Here is an 18,440-nt window from a genome sequence, read left to right as displayed (position 1 = left end):
CTAAAACCAGCAGATGTCGTCTCACTCATTATCACACTCATTCACTATCACACTCACTCACTATCACAAAAACAGCATGGAGGAAATTGTCCCCCTGATTCAATTACTTCAACCTGGTCTCTCCCTTGACATGTGTGGATTATGGGGATTACCATTCAAGATGAGATTTGGGTGGGGACACAAAGCCTAACCATATCAAATGGTATGTGGTAAAATGGTTCATACAAATGTTTATGGTATATACATCATACCTAAAGTTGTTTTACAAAATTATAGAAAACAGGCCGGGCGTGGTGGCTCATGCCTGCAATCCCAGCACTTTGGGAGGCTGAAGCGGGTGGATCACTTGAGGCCAGGAGTTTGAGATCAAACTGGCTAACATAGTGAAACCCCGTCTCTACTAAAAATACAAAAATTAGCCAGGTGTAGTGGCGGACGCCTGTAATCCCAGCTGCTCGGGGGGCTGAGGCATGAGAATTGCTTGAACCCGGGAGGTGGAGGTTGCAGTGAGCTGAGATCGCACCACTGCACTCCAGCCTGGCGACAGAGCGAGACTCTATCTCAAAAAAAAAAAAAAAAAAAAATTATAGAAAACGTATCTTGTAAAATACATGTCTGCCCCCAAACCTGACACTCTTCACAAGGTTCATCTTAGGAAACATGAAGGATTACCCTTGGAATGCATTAGGCAACAGGACCATGGAATTAAATGCATAGTGCCTGGTTCATTAAAAATAAACATATACACTTGAGGCCAGGAGTTCAAGACCAGCCTGAGAAACATAGCAAGACCCCGTTTCTACAATTTTTTTTTTTTTTTTAAACTAGCAGGACCAGGTTCGTGGTTCTAGGCCTGTAATCTCAGCACTTTGGGAAGCTGAGGTGGGCGGATCGCTTGAGCCGGGGAGTTTGAAACCAGCCTATGCAACATAGCAAGACCCTGTCTCTATTTAAAAAAAAAAAAAATTAGCCTGGCATGGTGGCATGTGCCTATAGTTCCAGCTACTTGGGAGGCTGAGGCAGGAGGATGGCTTGAGCCCAGGAGACTGAGGCTGCAGTAATCTACGATTATGCTACAATACTCTAGTTTGGGCAGCAGAGTGAGACTCTGTCTTTAAAAAAAAAAATTACTAGACATATAATGTGTTCCTCCTACTCCTTGGAACACTTGTGAGCTACTATGTAGAAACCCTATCTCTGGAAAGTCCAGCACTACTATGACATAATAAGTAGAAAAGGAAGGGTTACAGTAAAGTGCATTTTGCTTAACTCTGGATAGTAGGATTAGGGGCAATATTTATTCTATATTGTTACTTGGTTTTAAATTTCCCAAATTTTAAGAGATATGTTACTTTTTGTGTCACATACATACATAATCACATACATACATACATACAGTTTGTTTTAAAAACATTGAGTTAAATTATATAATTTTACAAAGCTATCTAGCTGTAAAATAAATGTTTACCCTAAATAATTAAGCTACTGCTTCATTTATTGTGACATTTCTAAATGCCATATGTCTTTAAAATATGTGCTGTTTTTCAAAATAGACGTGCTAAGAGCATCTAATCAGCATGTCTTAAACTCAGGAAATATGGAAATGGCTACTGCGAGATTCTTTTTGCCATGCCATATTGATTCATTCCATCAGCTTCCAAGTATTAATAATTTAGCTGTTTCTGAATTTCTCCATCCATAAATGGGAGGAAATAATACTGGTCAGTAGCAGATTTTTATCTAATTTGGATCACCTCCCTCAAATTTTGTTATATTATGTTTGTACATAACAAAAACATTGTTTCTTTGCCTCAGAATTTACTTGAATTCTATGATGATTCAGTTTTCTCGCCTGTCAACTAGGAATAACGTTAACTCTGTTGCTGAATTATTGTGAGAGCTAAATGAGATAAGGAAAATGTGAAACACTCCAGAGCCTCCTTTCTCTCCTCATCCTACTCTCCAGTGTAGGTAAGATTCTCTTCCCAACAGATTCTCCCTACTGCAGTCCTAAGATTACTGAAATTTGACTTCAAGAAATCTGTTCTTCCTGTTCCTGTTCCGTTCTACCTTTTTTCCCATCCACTACCCCCTCTCAGTCTCTCTCTCAAAATCCTTCCTTTATGATTCAAAGTATATTTGAAGTAGCTTTGGATGAAACTTTTTCTTTTTTCTGTTAAAGTCTTGAGTCACTCAACGAATATTTCAGCCATATTTGATTAATTTGGCATTAAACACACAGGTATGTGTGTTGCTTCTTTTTATTCTTTTTTGAAAGAGTCTCGCTCTGTCGCCCAGGCTGGAGTGCAATGGCGTGATCTAGGCTCACTGCAACTTCCGCCCCCTAAGTTCAAGCGATTCTCCCGCCTCAGTTTCCCTAGTAGCTGGGACTACAGGCGTGCACCACCATGCCCAGCTAATTTTTGCATTTTTAGTAGAGACAGGGTCTCACCATGTCGGCCAGGCTGATCTTGAGCTTCTGGCCTCAGGTGATCTACCCGCCTGGGCTTCCCAAAGTGCTGGGATTACAGGTTACAGGCATGAGCCACTGTGCCCAGCTACATCTGAAAAATTTCTAAAGCTTCATATGGCTCTCAGATCTTGATCTAAAGCCATTTTGGTAAATTGACCAAAGAGTCTCATCAAATTCTGGTCCAAGATACAATTTAAGTCCAAATAAGTGTAGTTATTTGCAACTTTAAAGTATACATTACTAAAGCAGAGGGAAGCCAAATGTTTTACTGAAAAGGATACTGTATTTTCAAAGAAGTTCAAGTCAGACTTTCTATCCTAAATTAGGGAGTTGAACTAAAGAATTTTAAAGATTTTTACAGGAATATGATCCAGGCTGGGGAGAAAAACTGAGGATGAGGAATCTATATATTATAAATAGACCATTACATTGATTGATTGAAAGTACTTGTTTTATTTTTACTCCTTAATCATCTCTGTGTCTGTGGAGTGGGGGATGGAGACATTGAGAGTAGACTGTCAATCAAGCATTTGCCAGAGAGAAACTGACTAGCAGAATTCCCTAATGGTAGAGGAGGTAAGAACAGTTTAAAAAGATATAAAGTGGCAATGGCCAGAGTGTGTATGTACCTGTGTGTGCATGTTTGTGTGTGCTGTTGTTACTATCTATTACCTACATTTAAAGTTAAAAGTAACTTGGATCATCATATTCTACCTTCCACTCTTTGGACAGAAAAGCTAGTTGCAAGCAGACCCAAGCTTCCCCTTACTGTACATAATGAAGACAACAATATCTTTCAAAATCAAAATAAAATTTCTTCTTCTAAAATTAGCTTTCTTCTATTTGGTTTTAGTGCCAAGGGTAATTTATTCAGAAATTTAAAGTAATGTTGGCCGGGTGCGGTGGCTCATGCCTGTAATCCCAGCACTTTGGGAGGCCGAGGCACATGGATCACCTGAGGTCAGAAGTTCGAGACCAGCCTGGCCAACATGGCAAAACCCTGTGTCTACTAAAAATACAAAAAAATTAGCTGGGTGTGATGGTATGCATCTGTAATCCCAGCTACTAGGGAGGCCGAAGCAGGAGAATCGCTTGAACCTGGGAGGCAGAGGCTGCAGTGAGCAGAGATGCAGCCTGGGCAACAGAGTGAGACCCCCATATCAAAAAATAAAATAAAATAATGTTAAAATAGGGAATTAAATACTCACTTTGACAAACCGTGGGTATAGGTTAGAAATGGCAAAGAAAAAGCCCTGCAAGGGGAATCTTATTCTCAATTGTTCTAAATTAGCCACACAAGTGAAATATTTGTGCTTATTGGTGAAAACTCTTCATCAAATTTTTGGATTCATAAGAATATCAGGAGGTGGAGGTTGCAGTGAGCAGAGATTACGCCACTGCACTCCAGCCTGGGTGACACAGTGAGACTCCATCTCAAAAACAAAAAAATAAACAAACAAACAAAATATTTCAAACCAGATATTCCAGATTCTGATATATTTAATTTGTGTACTTTTTTTTTTTTTTTGAGATGGAGTCTCTCTCTGTCACCCAGGCTGGAGTTCAGTGGTGCGATCTCAGCTCACTGTTAGCTCTGCCTCCCTGGGTTCACGTCATTCTCCTGCCTCAGCCTGCCAAGTAGCTGGGACTTACAGGCACCCGCCACCATGCCCGGCTAATTTTTTGTATTTTTAGTAGAGACGGGGTTTCACCATGTTGTGTACTTCTTATCTAATTTTGTTAATTCTTATTAGATATCCTGATTCCCAATGAAAACTGTGAAAGAAAACCGGCCTATCATTTTTCTAGTAGTATATCTGAAAAATTTATAAAGCTTCATGTGGCTCGCAGATCTTGACCTAAAGCCATTTTGGTAAACTGACCAAAATGTCTCATCAAATTCTGGTCCAAGACACAATTTAAATCCAAATTGTTTTATGGTAGTCTCGAAAATTAATAAATACAGTAACAAAAGGAAAAAAGACTGTGAAAGACATACAAAGGCAAATAGATTTTTCTCATATAGTACATTTTTCTCTTCATTTAATGGGCAGTGATCACCTAACAGCACTGCATTAGGATTCAAATGACAAGTCTGTGAGTGTTCTTAAGGTCAAGTGCAATGTTACAGATTTTAAGTTCAAATCAAATCAAAGGAATTTAGAATTAAAATTTAATTTACCAATGTTTCCCATAGCTTTGTGTCAAGGAAGAAACAAATAAATGAAAGCTTACTAAGATGTGGAGGACTAGCCTGAGCAATATGGCGAAATCTCATCTCAACAAAAAATACAAAAATTAGCCAGGCATGGTGACATCTGCCTATAGTCCTAGCTACTTGGGAGGCTGAGAGGGGAGGATCGCCTGAGCCTTGGGAGGTCGAGGCTGCAGCCAGCTGTGACTAGGTCACTGCACTCCAGCCTGGGGGAGAGAGTGAGACCCTGTCTCAGGAAAAAAAAAAAAAAAAAGATGCAGAGGAATTTGACTTTACGCAAACTATATCTCTGACAAGTTGACTGGTAGACTATAAGTGAATTTAAGTGCGGTGCTGGGATTACGGAGACTGTTTCTGTAAAACAATTGCTCCATAATTTATACGCAATTAATTTGTTTCAACATTACAAAGTCTTTTACTCTAATGTTCAAATTACCTGGGGAAAAATTAATTACCATGTGAATTTTCCCCTAAAAATATACAAGAAAATAATACTATAAAACTACACCTATTGTATTTAAGACCTTCCTAATTAAATAAAGTGTTTCCTGAGTTAAAATTAAGTGTTTTTAAAAGTTACATTAGGGCCGGGCACAGTGGCTCACGCCTGTGATCTCAGCTCTTTGGGAGGCCGAGGCGGGCAGATCACCTGAGACCAGGAGTTTAAGACCAGCCTGGCCAACATGGCAGAACCTGTCTTTACTAAAAATGCAAAAATTAGCTGGGCATGATGGTTCACGCCTGTAATCCCAGCTATTTGGGAGGCTGAGGCAGGAGAATTGCATGAACCTGGGAGGCGGAGGTTGCAGTGAGCCGAGAGCACACCACTGCACTCCAGCCTAGGCAACAAAGCAAGACTCCATCTGAAAAAAAAAGTAAAGAAAAAGTAAAAGCTACATTAAGGCTAGGCTCCATGGCTCTCATATGTAATCCCAGTGCTTTGGGAGGCTGAGGTGGGAGGATCACCTGAGCCCAGAAGGTCAAGCCTGCAGTGAGCTGAGATCATGCCACTGCACTCCAAGCTAGGCAACAGAGCAAGACTGTCTCAAAAAAACCAGACAAGCAAACAATAAAAATAAAAACCTCTACATTTAAAAAAACAAAAACAAATGAGTCATTAATGCTCCCAATGTTTGATGGTGGTCGTGAAAGACTTCCATTGCTATAAGTTGGAAGGCAGTATTACTCACTCTTGGTAATACAATGTACTAATACCACCCAACTCACCAACTCAGGAACAGAGGATAATAACAACAGGAAGTGCTTACAGTGCTCATTAGGTGCCAGGCATTGTTTTGAATGCTTTAACTATATCTATTTAATCCCCCTCATAGCTCTGTGAGTCAGAGACTTTTTATCTCCACTTTACAGATGTGAAAATTTAATTACTTGCCAAATGTCACTCAGTGAAATGGTTGAGGAAGACCCAGTTTCATTTAGTGTGTGGCTTTCAAGTCTGTGCTCTCACCCAAAGCTCATTACCTCTGGGTGTGCCTCAAGACTAGTTAATTCAGTGATGGCTGTAACAGGACCATGGATGTACAATTTCACTCCCCATTTGCTAGTTTAAATCCAACCTTTTGTACCCTCTATATAAAAGCTTTTAATGGCTAATATGCATGTTTTGGTAGCTTAGATCTTGACCCTGGAGCACACCACAAAAGGTACAATTCTAACAGACTATTTACTTGTAATTGATCTCAACAGGGAGCCTAAAATGTCAAAGAAGTGGCTCAATCAAATAATATGAAAATTTAGGACAATAAAGTTTAAATTACTATATTCACTATAGTGTTTAACATTTGTGATTAGAACTAATAATACTTCCAAAATTCTTAAGTCTGATTTTCTCTTTTAGAAAGTTAATTACTCTTTCCACCTGCAATAAATAAAGCATACCAGGCAAATGTCATCCAGCCAAGTTTACAGAAGTATATCTGAACTTGGTACCATCCTCATTCAGATCAGTTGTCAGAGTAGAACACAGAGACTTTTCAGGTGGCCTGCTTGGTTGTCCTTAGCCCAGAAGCACTTTATGCTATTTTGAATTTCACAATAAAGTGTAGCAACATGTTACGGCTCTTGCTAAAAATGAATTCTGCTTTGTTTTGTTTTGAGACAGGGTCTCCCTCTGTCACCCAGGCCAGAGTACAGTGGTGTGTGATCATAGCTCATTACACCCTGGAACTCTTGGACTCAAGATCCTCTCATGTTAGTCTTCTGAGTAGCTAGGACTACAGGCATATGCCAGCCCACCTGGCTAATTTTTTTCTTTTTTTTTGTAGAGGCAGGAGTCTCACCTATGTCGCCCAGGCTGGTCTTGAGCTCCTGGGCTCAAGCAGTCCTCCCACCTTGGCCTCCCAAAGTCCTGGGATTACAGGCACGAGCCACTGCATCCAGCTAAAAATGTAAATAAATTCAAATTGTCAGACAAGAGTCTGCCCAACTGTTGCCCAGAGGATACACATACTTAAATTTACACTTCTATATCTCACAATCTTTGGACTAGTAACAAATGTCATAATGACTTTAATAGTGGTCGGATGAAATATTTCAAAAGCAGGGCTACAATATATCACTTTAGGAGAAAGAGCAGGCAATTTAAAATTTAAAAATGCAAGAGTGAAGAGAAGCAAAGAAAGTAGTGGTGATGGCAGCAGCAGATTCTGGGATCTTCCCGAATCTCCTCACAAAAACGTGAAAATAACTAGGATAGCAAAAGATAACATCTACAGACAACAACTCTACCAAAAACTACGTGAAAAAACATCCCCTGGAACTCTAGGATGCTAATTAATTGGTGGGGCCAAACTAAGGTAGCAACAAGAACAGGAGGAAGATACAGGGTCAGTGGGAGAGGTCGGGGTGGGAAGGGGGTGTGTGTGTGTGTGTGTGTGTGTGTGTGTGTGTGTGCGCGTGTGTAAGAACAGGAGGAAGATACAGGGTGGGTGGGAGAGGTCGGGGTGGGAAGGGTGTGTGTGTGTGTGTGTGTGTGAGAGGGTGTGTGTGTGTGTGTAAGAACAGGAGGAAGATACAGGGTGGGTGGGAGAGGTCGGGGTGGGAAGGCTGTGTGTGTGTGTGTGTGTGTGTGTGTGTGTGTGTGTGTGTAAGGCAAGGCATGTCCTGGCAGAAGTGGAGGTTAGAAAAAGAGGATTTGGCTGGGCGCGGTGGCTCACACCTGTAATCCCAGCACTTTGGGAGGCCGAGGCGGGCGGATCAGAAGGTCAAGAAATCGAGACCATCCTGGCCAAGATGGTGAAACCCTGTCTCTACTGAAAATACAAAAAATTAGCCAGGCGTAGTGGCACGTGCCTGTAGTTCCAGCTACTTGGGAGGCTGAGGCAGGAGAATCACTTGAACCTGGGAGGTGGAGGTTGCAGGAGCCAAGATTGCACCACTGCACTCCAGCCTGGTGACAGAGCGAGACTCCATCTAAAAGAAAAAAAAGAAAAAGAGGACTCGAGAGCATCACAAGAACCAAGAAACCCAGAAATCACTAAGTCATCACCTAAAAAAGGAGCCCCACTAGAAGTGAGTGTGAAACTAAGAATCACAGTGGGAACTGGAAGGAGGCCTGGTAGGGTCCCTGTTGCCAAGGGCTGCAAGGGAATGAGCCTAAAGCTCCCAGAAACACCTAGTGGAATTTCCTTTGCAGGACAGGCCCTTCACTGAGCAAGGTAGAATACAGTATGTATGTTAATAGCTAGCTAGGTAAAGCTGACAATAATAGCTAGGTCAGGCTAATCAAATTTAGTAACATTACTAAAATTCAGATAACTAGACATTATGTGCCAGCTGGTGTGATGCCACAGGAAATATGCTGTATCCCCAAATAAGCATTTTCTTGCCAAGAAAATAAAAAATAAACACTTCATAAAAAATATGGGCCAGATATGGTGGCTCACGCCTGTAACCCCAGCACTTTGGGAGGCCAAGATGGAAAGATTGCTTGAGCCCAGGAATTTGAGGCCAGCCTGGGTGAGATCCCATCTCTACCAAAAATTTTAGATTATTAGTTTTTTCTTTTTATTTATTTTTTGGTTATCTATTGCTATTGAACAAATTATTAAATTATTATTTTTTTCTTTTTTGTTACTAATTCGTGACGCAACAATATATTAGATTATTTTTTAAAAATAAAAATAGAAAATATGGAGGAGGAAAGAATATATTAAATGATAACATAATTGTAATTATCCAAATGTGGGAAATTCTCCAGGATAAATCACCTGGTCTCTGGTCGGGCACGGTGGCTCACACCTATAATCCCAGCACTTTGTGAGGCCGAGGCGGGCAGATCACCAGGTCAGGAGATCAAGATCATCCTGGCTAACATGGTGAAACCCCGTCTCTACCAAAAATACAAAAAATTAGCCGGGCGTGGTGGCGGGCGCCTGTAGTCCCAGCTACTCAGGAGGCTGAGGTAGGAGAATGGAGTGAACCTGGGAGGCGGAGGTTGCAGTGAGTCGAGATCGCACCACTGCACTCCAGCCTGGGTGACAGATCGAGACTCCGTCTCAAAAAAAAAAGACCTAAAGATATAACAACCAAATGAAATGTATGGATTTTGTTTGGATCCTAATTTGGAGTTACTACTATCTTTTTTTAAAAAAATTGTTTTTTGAGATATTGGGGGAAATCAAATATGGACTGAGGATTAGATTGTAAAAAGGAATTACTGGCTGGGCATGGTTGCTTACACCTGTAATCCTAGCACTTTGGGAGGCTGAGGTGGGCAGATCACAAGGTCAGGAGATCAAGACCATCCTGGCCAACATGGTGAAACCCCGTCTCTACTAAAAATACAAAAATTAGCTGGGTGTGGCGGTGCGTGTTTGTAATCCCAGCTACTCGGGAGGCTGAGGCAGGAGAATTGCTTGAACCTGGGAGGTGGCGGTTGCGGTGAGAAGAGATTGCACCACTGCACTCCAGCCTGGCGACAGAGCTAGACTCCATCTCAAAAAAAAAAAAAAAAAAAAAGGAATTACCATTAATTTTGTAGGTGTGATAATGGTATGGTGTTTTGTTAAAAAAAAGAAGCAAAAACTAATCTGTTAAAGATACTTAGAGAACTATGTACTAATGAAATAATATAACGTCTGGTATTTACATTAAACATTTCTTCACACAGAAAAAAAGTAGAGTAGATGAAATAAGAATGGCAAAATCTTGTAACTGGAGTTCATTAGATTTTTGTTGTTGTTTTTCCATAATTGAAGTTCTTCAAAACAAAAAGTTAAGTGGGGCTGGCCACGGTGGCTCATGCCTGTAATCCCAGCACTTTTGGAGGCCAAGGCAGGCGGATCACCTGAGGTCGGGAGTTCGAGACCAGCCTGGCCACCAATATGGTGGAACCCTGTCTGTACTAAAAATACAAAAAAAAAAAAAAAATTTAGCTGGGCGTGGTGGCGGGTGCCTGTAATCCCAGCTACTTGGTAGACTGAGGTGGGAGAATCGCTTGAACCCGGGAGGCGGAGGTTGCAGTGAGCCGAGACCACACCACTGCACTCCAGGCTGGGCGTGACAGAACAAGACTGTCTAAAAAAAAAAAAAAAAAGTTAAGTACAAAACTTCTAGGCACAGGTGTAGTGGCTTATGCCTGTAATCCCAGCACTTTGGGAGGCTGAGGCAAGAGGATCCCTTGAGGCCAGGAATTCGAGACCAGCCTGGGCAATGTAGTGAGACTTTGTTTCCCAAAAAAAAAAGTCTATGCACAACCCTGTATTGTTTTGTTTTTTTTTTGAGACGGAGTCTCGCTCTGTCGCCTAGGCTGGAGTGCAGTGGCGCGATCTCGGCTCACTGCAACCTCCGCCTCCCGGGTTCACGCCATTCTGCTGCCTCAGCCTCCCGAATAGCTGGGACTACAGGCGCCCACCACTGCGCCCGGCTAATTTTTTTGTATTTTTAGTAGAGACAGGGTTTCACCGTGTTAGCCAGGATGGTCTCGATCTCCTGACCTCGTGATCCTCCTGCCTCGGCCTCCCAAAGTGCTGGGATTACAGGCGTGAGCCACTGTGCCCAGCCTACAACACTGTATAACACAATTTAAAATATCCAATTGTTATGAAACTATAAAAACTATAAAACAAAAGAAGCAAAGAGCAGTAGGAGTTATTTTAAATGCCTATAAAGAATTCTTCAGTCTTTTTTTGTTAAGATAATTGTCACGTACTTTCTACTAACAGAAAGCCAAAACTAAACGTTACCATCATTTAAAAATATGCTGTTATAAAAAATATGTTTTTGTGACTTTTTGCCAATTTAACATATTCTCCAAAGGAACACTGTCTTTAGCATAGATTTACTGGGCCAGGTGTGCATGTTTGGTGTCATTCTTTGGAATACTCACCCTGCTGCTTCAATGAGAGACAAACCAAGCCTGTTAAATTATTACCTAGCAAACTTTTGGCAATTTACCAATTAGTCACATTTTCCAGTCACTTTGCTCTTATGTTTACAGACCTGGTTGTTCATTCTTAGCCAATGTCCAGGAGGGACTTGGCTCCAGGCAATCCTTTTTTTTCTTTTCAATTTTGACATCTCTATGAGTTAGCTATTAAACAATATTATCACAGCCTATTTTTTTTCTTACTCATACCCAGGAGACAATTACAGAATGAACTTGGACTAAAATTTTATACAGCATGCTGAGTTTCCTAAAGGTTTGGTATCTATTTTCTATAATCTGTGAAGGTCTTTTTCCTTTTCCTCACAGAATATTATCCAAAGGGTTCAAGTGCCCTGCCTGTGTTTCTACAATTTTCTTAGCCAAAGTCAATCACTATAATGACAAGTAGATCTTATTTGGAAGGTTAAAGCATGGTGCAGGTCAAAGCTGCCTCCTTTCTGTTCCACATGCATTAAACATTTTGCTCCTTTGGTTTCTGAACACATGTCAGCTCTTCTTAAAGATCTTCCTCTGGGATCTAATACTTTGCTTGCCCTCTCTGTTTCTAAATGTAAACACTATGCCGGGCGGAGTGGCTCACGCCTGTAATCCCAGCACTTTGGGAGGCCAAGGCGGGTGGATCACGAGGTCAGGAGTTCAAGACCAGCCTGGCCAGCATGGTAAAACCCTGTCTCTACTAAAAATACAAAAATTAGCTGGGCATGGTGGCTCATGACTGTAGTCCCAGCTACTCAGGAAGCTGAGGCAGGAGAATTGTTTGAACACGGGAGGCAGAGGTTGCAGTGAGCCGAGATCACGCCACTGCACTCCGGCCTGGGCAACAGAGCGAGACTCTGTCTCAAAAAAAAAATTAAACACTATGTCATTTCCCTGAGTGACTGGATCACCCCAAAACTATCTAAAAATAATTTCAAACATGTAAATGATTTGAGAACCAGAGACAGTAATATTGAACCCATTGATAGGATGACAGTAGGCAGAACTGTGCAGGGAGACTTTCTAGTTTCCAAATACACATATACACTCACTGATGTAAAGAGCGAGAACTTCTACTAAATACTTACTGAAGTGACCAAGAGCTCTTCAGCTTTCTTTCTTCACTGTGGAGATAAGAATACTTGTTGTAGCCTTTGCAGATGATGCAAAAAAGATGACTAGATTAGTGTTTGTGAATTGATTTGAACTCTTTGGTAGAAGGATGCCAGGTACCTAGTCAGCAAGATATAAAACTGTACGAGGCTGGGCGTGGTGGCTCACGCCTGTAATCCCGGCACTTTGGGAGGCCAAGGCGGGCGGATCATGAGGTCAGGAGTTCAAGACCAGCCTGGCCAACATAGTGAAATCCTGTCTCTACTAAAAATAGAAAAATTAGCCAGTCATGGTGGCACATGCCTGTAGTCCCAGCTGCTTGGGAGGCTGCTTGGGGCTGAGGCAGGAGAATCGCTTGAACCCAGGAAGTGGAGGTTGCAGTGAGCCGAGATCGCACCACTGCACCTCAGTTTGGGCAACAACAGAGTGAGACTTCATCTCAAAAAAAAAACTGTACATTCTGGGTGAGTAATTACAGGGAGCTATACAGTCCTCAGAGGCCGGGTCAACACTCTTTGAACATCAGGTATTGTAACAACTGATAAGAAGACATTTGAGTTTTATCTACTCCTGATTTATTTAAAAGCCTGGAATTCCTTAACCTATCTTTGTTGACATAATACTTGCACATGAAATATGACAAGTCCCTCTCTGGTCCAAAATAGAATAAGCACACAGTGTCCAAGATTAGACACCCTATTTAGGAAGTTTCAAAGGTGACGCCTGCCACCATGCCTGGCTAATTTTTTGTATTTTTAGTAGAGATGAGATTCCACCATGTTGGCCAGGCTGGTCTCGAACTCCTGACCTCAGATGATCTGCCCGCTTCGTCCTCCCAAAGTGCTGGGATTACAGGCATGAGTCACCGCGCCCAGCTCTTTTTTCTTTTTTTTTTGGGACAAGGTCTCACTCTGTCATCCAGGCTGGGCACCCAGTGGTATGATCATAGCTCACTGCAGACTCAACCTCCCGCGCTCAAGTAGCTGGGACTACAGGCACCTGCCACCATGCCCAGTTAATTGTTTTATTTTTTGTAGAGATGGGGTCTCCCCATGTTGCACAGGCTGGCAAATAGGGATTGTTGAAGATTATCAGCAACAGATTGAAACTGGGAGAATCTATGGGCATGGAGGAGGCATGAACAGGACTGATGAAAGGATAGAACAAATAGGAAGTTTCAAAGGTGAGCTTTAAGAGAGGAAATGACTCAGCCACAGTTTAGGGAGACAGTTCCAGTTAGGTGAGTTGTAGGTGATAATGTGGCTTGGGGGAGCTCATTATCTACAGAGGACAAGATTCTAGAAGCTCTCTCCAGAGTGTCATCAGGAATCATGAACCAAAGCACAACATCAAGAGTTTACAAAATATTTTTCCAATAGAGGAGGAAATATTGGCGTTCTTTACTTTTAAAACTCAGGGCAGTTCTGGTTATTGAACTTTAAGAGACAACTGTTATAATGACAGTAACAACTAATAAAAATGATTGATGTGAAGAAAAAATATTCATATTAGTCTTGTCTAAATTTGAGTTATTCATCAAACATTTGAAGATCCATCCTTTCCCAGACTCTTGGGGTACAGTTTTGAACAAGAGGGGTATAGGTCCTTCCCTTCTACAAGGCTGCAATCCTGCAGATAAATGACTTTATGGTCTAGGAAGGATGAAGTCAAAGACTGCTGTATTAGTCCGTTTTCATACTGCTATAAAGAACTTCCCTGAGACTGGGTAATTTATAAAGAAAGAGGTTTAATGGACTCACAGTTCTGCATGGCTGGGGAGGCCTCAGGAAAATTACAATCATGGCAGAAGGGGAAGCAAGTATATCTTACATGAAGGGCAGGAGAGACAGGAGAAAGTGAAGGGAGAAGAGCCCTTTATAAAACCAACAGATCTCCTGAGAACTCACTATCACGAGAACAGCATGGGGGAAACCGTCCCCATGATCCAATAACCTCCTTCCCTTGACACGTGGGGATTACAATTGGAGATGAGACTTGGGTCGGAACACAGAGCTAAACCATATCAATTGTATTATTGATATTTATAAAACCATGATTAAAATGAACGTAGACACATTCCGTTGGACTTCTTTCAATAGACAGCACACTTGAAGCTTCAAGAAAGGTAGTTTCAAGACAGATCAGGACAAAATATTGAGGAAGCCAGAGTGGTTGGTGCTAAGTAATTTGCCTAAAATTAGACTAGAAACTCTGTGAAGGCAGAGATTACGTGTCTGGGTCACAGTGGATCAGCAGGGAGCAGAAAAATCGTAGCCAATCAGTACTTCTTAAAAAATAAAAAAAACAGGCTGGGCTCAGTGGCTTATGCCTGTAATCTTACCACTTTGGGACGCCAAGGAAGGAGGACTGCTTGAGGCCAGGAGTTAGAGACCAACCTTGGCAATACAGTGAGACTCCCATCTCTACAAAAAATTAAAAACAAAAAATAGCCTGGAGTGATGTTGTGTACAGGTAGTTTTAGCTACTCAGGAGGTTGAGATGGGAGGATAGATTGAGCCCAGGAGTTTAAGATCAGCCTGGGCAACATAGTGAGATTCCCTCTCTACAAAAAATAGAAAGGAATAAAGCAAAAATTGAGTACTCATTATGTATAAGTATTGCTTTTAGAGTGTTTAGTATGAGTGTTACTGATCAGTACACAGATGGTGTAAATATAGTGTAAAAAGTATTAAAGAGACAAGGCCCTGTGCAGTGGCTCACACCTGTAACCCCAGCACTTTGCTAGGAGTTCAAGACCAGCCTGGGCAACATGGTGAAAACCCATCTCTATAAAAAATACAAAATTATTTGCTGGGCATGGTGGCACATGCCTGTGGTCCCATCCCAGCTACTTAGGAGGCTGAGGTGGGAGGATTGCTTGAGTTGGGGAGGCTGAAGCTGGAGTGAGCCAAGATCGTGCCACTGCACTCCAGCCTGGGTGACACAGTGAGATCCAGTCTCAAAAAAGAAAAAAAAAAAAAGATTAAAGGAAAAAAGAGATAAGCACGGGAGGGAGGCTACTAGAATAGAATAGTGAGTCAAAAGAATTCAGGGATATGGAGGCTTCTTGGACAAAATAATGCTTGAGCTGAGTTTTGTGTGTGTGTGTGTGTGTGGGGGGGGGAGGGTTTTGTTTGTCTTAAGACAGGGTTTTGCTCTGTTGCCCAGACTGGAGTGCAGTGGCGTAAATGATGCAATTGTGGCTCACTGCAGCCTGGACCTCGTGGGCTCAGGTGATCCTCCCATCTCAGCCTCCAGAGTAGCTGGGACTACAGACTCATGTGGCCACTCTGGCTAATTTTTGTATTTTTAGTAGGGATAGGGTTTTGCCATGTTGCCCAGGTTGGTCTCGAATTCCTAGGCTTAAGCCATCCTCCCATCTCTGTCTCCGAAAGTGTTGGGATTACAGGCGTGAGCCACTGTGCCTGATCTGAGCTGAGTTTTTGAAGACAGGCAATGGGGCACAGTATGTGTTAAATTACTGTGGAATGAAATAGCATTACACATTTGAGGAACCAAAAACAGTGGCAGTTTGGCTGAAGAGAAGAATGAGGTGGCATGATGGTGTTATGGTAGATTAGGTTATAGGATGGATCTAGATCAATTTATATGCTTATGTTAAAATTTGGGCTTTATTCTAAATTTAGAAATCACGAAACTATGTTAAACAGAGGAATGACAGAATCATTACTTCGTTTTAGGAAGATCAATCAGGCAGCAGTGATAGTGCAAAGTGGGGGCAGAATGGCGGTGGGAACGTTTAAACTCAAGTATAAAGAGAGATAATAGAATCCATAGGAAAGATATTACTGAGAATGAAACTGGATTGTGGGGGCTGAGTGAAAGGTAGTAGAATGACTGCTAGGCTTCAAGTTTGGATGTAGTGTCACTCAATAAGGTAGATAATAGAAGTAGAGATTTTGTATTTGTTTTGAGGGTAGGTGAGGAGACAAAAAGGATAATAAATCCAGTCTTTCCTTAAGCTCAAGGTACCAGTGGGACATATAAGTGTGCATGTTAGTCTTCTTTTGATGCTATCATCAGGTCAACCATTCTCACAAATGTTTTTTTTTGTTGTTGTTGTTTTTGGGATGGAATCTCACTCTCTCTTTCACCCAGGCTGGAGTGCAGTGGCATGATGTCGGCTCACTGCCACCTCTGCCTCCAGAGTAGCTGGGATTTCAGGCAAGCGCCACCACACCCAGCTAATTTTTGTACTTTTTGGTAGAGATGGGGTTTTGCCATGTTGGCCAGGCTGGTCTCCAACTCCTGAGCTCAAGTGATCTGCCCGCTTCCGCCTCCCAAAGTGCTGGGATTATAGGTGTGAGCCACCGCACCTGGCCACAAATATGTGTGTGTGTGTGTGTGTGTGTGTGTGTGTGTGTGTGTGTGTGTGTGTGTGTGTGTGTGTGTGTGTGTGTGTCTTTGAGGCAGCATAATTTTTCTGAGCTTTTTACGTGCTATGAGGCCCCCTAAAAAGGAAATGGATGAATAAACAGGTTGCATGTTGGTAACTATAAGATAAATAGTACTTTAATAATTTGAAGAAATATGTAATCTTAACACTTTGTGAAGCCAAGGCGGGTGGACCACTTGAGCCAGGAGTTGGAGACTAGCCTGGGCATCATGACAAAACCCTGTCTCTACAAAAAATACAAACATTAGCTGGGCTTGGTGGATGCACGCCTGTAGTCCCAGCTACTCAGGAGGCTGAAGTGGGACGACCACCTCAGCCAGGGAGCTCCAGGTTGCAACAAGCAGAGATCACACCACTACATTCCAGCCCAGGCAACAGAGTGAGACCCTGTCTCAAAAAATAAATAAATAGAATAATAATTTGAAGAAATGGTCCTTAACATTATAGTACTGCGATCTAAGATCTCATTTCATATCGAAATAAAACATGGCAGCATGATTAACAAGTCCAACCTGCTTTCCATTAAACTCTAATAACAGTAAAGCAGACGTGATAAAATAAGATGCATTACTTTATCTCTTTTGAAATTACTTCCTGATTGGTTGGTAGTGCATACTCCATAGCACAAGTTTTACTGGCTTTTGCAGTAAAGAAAAAAAATTTTAAAAAGTAACAAATTTTCAGTGCAATTTTCCTGCGTCGCTATTAATATAATTACTGAACCTAATTTCCTTATGTTGTTAATTATTTTTGTCTTATTTTTCAAACAAATGCTTCTTAGCTGTATTAATTTTTAGAAACATACTAGTGCATTAGGATATTTTCTAGGAAACTGAGCACATAAAAATATCCACTATTGTACTTAAAATATTAGCCTTGTCTCTTATGTGTATGTTACATTCACTCAAACTTTTTTATATTTTTTTCCGACACGGAGTCTCGCTTTGTCGCCCAGGCTGGAGTGCAGTGGTGCGATCTCGGCTCTCTGCAACCTCAGCCTCCTGGGCTCAAGCAATTCTCGTGCCTCAGCTTCCCCAGGAGCTGGGACTACAGGTGTGCGCCACCACGCCCGGCTAATTTTTGTATTTTTAGTAGATATGGGGTTTCACAATGTTGGCCAAGCTGGTCTCGAACTCCTGGCCTCAAGTGATCGCCCACTTCGGCTTCCCAAAGTGCTGGGATTACAGGCTTGAGCAGCCGCGCCCGGCCATATTCACTTAAACATTTAATGACCCAGGAGAACATTTATCTGGGATTTTAAGTTGTACTCACAGTGCTTTTATTTTCTGTTTCGATCAAAACAGTCTATTGATGACAATATTTGTGAGCCCATTCATTTCTACCGTATCAAATTGCTAGTCTAGCCAGTCTCCTTCAAACTTTTCTCTCTCTACTCATCATCGTCAAGATCTAAAGGAATTCACTACCTCTTCTCCCAAGAAAAAAAACAATCGCTCCTCCCCCTCTCCCAACCCCCCCACAACCCATTCCAGAAAAGGAAAGAAGAGGGGACGCAAAGTGGAATAAGTTACGACGGGCGACCGAGCGCATAGAAATGGGACCAAAGCCCAGGCTCAGGACGGAGACGAGGAATCAGTAACCACAGCCGGAGGATCTTAGCTATTTGCCAGAAGAGAACTGACTGGTTCTAAGAAACCAGAGACAGAGCGAGTGACAGGAAGGGAAAGAGGGCCCACCCTTGGGACTGCCTGAAACACTCAAAGAATGAAAAAGAAACGTCAGGAATCCGAGACGGGCTGCGGTCGGCCAGAGCGACCAGCCAGGTTAACAACCAGCTCAGAAGGCCGGCACACGGGTGAGAGACCCTTGGGAAGGA

At 42.1% G+C, this 18,440-nt stretch overlaps 1 protein-coding gene across 2 annotated transcripts in view; it reads right to left on the bottom strand.

Annotated features, from left to right (window-relative positions):
• Window positions 1-18,440, bottom strand: part of AP4S1 (adaptor related protein complex 4 subunit sigma 1) — a 66,797-nt gene that overhangs the window by 47,068 nt on the left and 1,289 nt on the right. The gene's annotated exons all lie outside the window — the stretch shown is intronic.

Source organism: Pongo pygmaeus, chromosome 15 (genome assembly GCF_028885625.2).
Source record: "Pongo pygmaeus isolate AG05252 chromosome 15, NHGRI_mPonPyg2-v2.0_pri, whole genome shotgun sequence".
Lineage (NCBI taxonomy): Eukaryota > Metazoa > Chordata > Mammalia > Primates > Hominidae > Pongo > Pongo pygmaeus.
Note: the sequence above shows the minus strand (reverse complement) of the source record. Positions and strands in the feature narration are given on the sequence as shown.